At 38.6% G+C, this 2,288-nt stretch overlaps 1 pseudogene; it reads right to left on the minus strand.

The window, feature by feature from the left end:
- Positions 1 to 631: 631 nt before the first annotated feature.
- LOC149231261 (transcription factor IBH1-like 1) lies at positions 632 to 1,464 on the minus strand (annotated as a pseudogene).
- Positions 1,465 to 2,288: the final 824 nt, after the last annotated feature.

A 2,288-nucleotide genomic window follows, 5' to 3' on the forward strand; every position in this document is an offset into this window, starting at 1 on the left:
ATCCATAATTAAGATAAATCTATACTAATGTAACTGTAACTAAAATTAAAAAAAAAACTAAATTTATCATTAATTATAATGCTAGGTATCCATTATCCATTAGCTAATTCATAGTCTGTACCTACGCCAAACATCATTGGCTTACGCCCCTGTGCTAAGCCACTTATTTCCCGATTGCTGAGGGCTGCCTATTGGTTCGAGCATGTGAAATTATTAGTTTAGAAAAGCAGAAAAAAGGCTGGAAACCTGAGCCAGTAGTGCGTGAGTGCCAGCTCTGCTATGTATTCTGTAATTCCAGTTCTAGAAAATAAAAGACGGCCAATTTCCAAACAGAAGCCCAATATTATAATTTCATATTTATCAGACATGCCTGAATACACAATCTAAAAAGAACTCCAAATTCTATTGACAGATAGAATGCAAAATATATAGACAGTTTCTGGGTCAAATGGAAGCCTGAAGATACAGACTTCTATCCTGGAATTAATATTGGAAGACATGTATGACATACAAACTAAGTTCCTCATCCGAATTCCCTGGTATGCTTATTCCAAATCATTTAGGATCTCTCTTTAGAAGCGCTACACCCTCGACACAGTGTTTCTGTAACATATACCCATTATATATATATATATACTATAAGCTTCTAAGAGCAAAATGTTTTTATTCATGCCTGTGTGGCCCGAGATTCGACCTTGCGACATTATACCTAGACCTTTCAAGCAGCACAAGTACTCTAACTTGTGTACCTGCTCGTGAGCGCCTGCATGCCCTGAACCTGCATCTTGAGCGCCACGATGTAGTCCGCGACCTCTTCCAAGAAAACAGGCGTGTCCAGACCGCGGCTTCCGGGCATGACCTGCCTGAGTATCTGCATACGAGAAGCCAGAGTGCCTTTTCTGAGCGGATGCTAGTCCCGGACTTGCACGCCCCTCGGAACGCCCGCTTGACCGAGTTCTTGCCTGGAAAGCTCGTTTTGCAGGGCCTGCTATTCTTGGCAGACACTGAGCCGGGGAATTTCACTTCGGATTTAACTCCTTGTCGCCGTTGGCAGCGGGATTTATTGTCCCTGGAAAGGTATTTCCGGAGGATAGCCCTACTCCACGCGGTTCGACCCATCGCCATCATGGCCAGTGAGAGGTCCGCCGCCTGTTTTACGGCTCGGCTTCGAGTTAAGCCACTGGTAACGCGTTGGATTCTACCATGGCGCAGCACGGCAGCCAAGTGGCTTATCTATTTCCATTGAAAACCAGCCCTCCATGCTGCTTTCTGCTTACCTCCAGCACACCGTTCCATAGAAGTTAAGCAAAATATAGAACCTCAACTACGAAACAGAACCGAAGCTTCTGCCAATTCTCTCCACCCTGCGAACTGGGAAGGAGGTAGCGAGATACAGAAAAATGTGGTGGACTTTGGCTCGGTTTTAAAGGCGGAGAGGAGATTTGTGGGTTGAGGGAGCGGCATAGACCTAACATGTGTCGAGCACGTTCTACGAATCTTTTTACGTTTGAATTACATAGAACATTAAATGAATTGTGACCTTAAACATCGGATTGAGATCATGGGTTTCAACCAGAGATTGAGTAAGCCTATGACTCTTTATGCCAACAAGATATTCCAACAATGGCGAATGTTTTTTGCCCGCCCTATTAAATATATTTCTTTTAAATTATAACAAGATACACGCCAGCAGGTTCCAGGTTGCATTGCATGAAATGGCACGCTCTCCACCACAAAAAGTCAAATTTTAATTATGTGATTAGCCTTGTCATACACGCTGTCCACCACATTAAAGTTAATTTTTGAAAATTAGAACTAACTTTTAAATCATTTTTATTATTGTTTATAAAAAAATAATAAATGAATTAAATATATATAGATATAAAAATATTAAAACAACATGCTCTGGTTATGACATTATTTAAGTAAATTGAAAGGTAAAAGGAGCTTGCTTATTTTTGATATAAATTTTAGGGTTTTTTTTCTTACTACTAAAAAAATTCCCTTGATATTTTAGCAGGTTAAATCTCTTAGTTAAATTCAAATTCCATAAGCCCTACTCCAAAATAAACATATAGACATTAATTTGATAAATATATGTTTTTAGATATACTTTAGTAATGTAAGTTGTTTGATTGATTTCATCTGAACTTTTCAAATTTTTAATAATTTTTTCTAGGAAGATCAATTATCTTTGATAACCATTGTTTGGAGATAATTTTTGGTTAAGTGTCAAAATGTTGTTGCTAAGTAGTCACAAATTTTTTTTTTTTAAGAAATTAATTGTA

This window comes from Pinus tabuliformis, chromosome J (genome assembly GCF_031772625.1).
Source record: "Pinus tabuliformis cultivar Carrire ecotype Pingquan chromosome J, CPIR1, whole genome shotgun sequence".
Lineage (NCBI taxonomy): Eukaryota > Viridiplantae > Streptophyta > Pinopsida > Pinales > Pinaceae > Pinus > Pinus tabuliformis.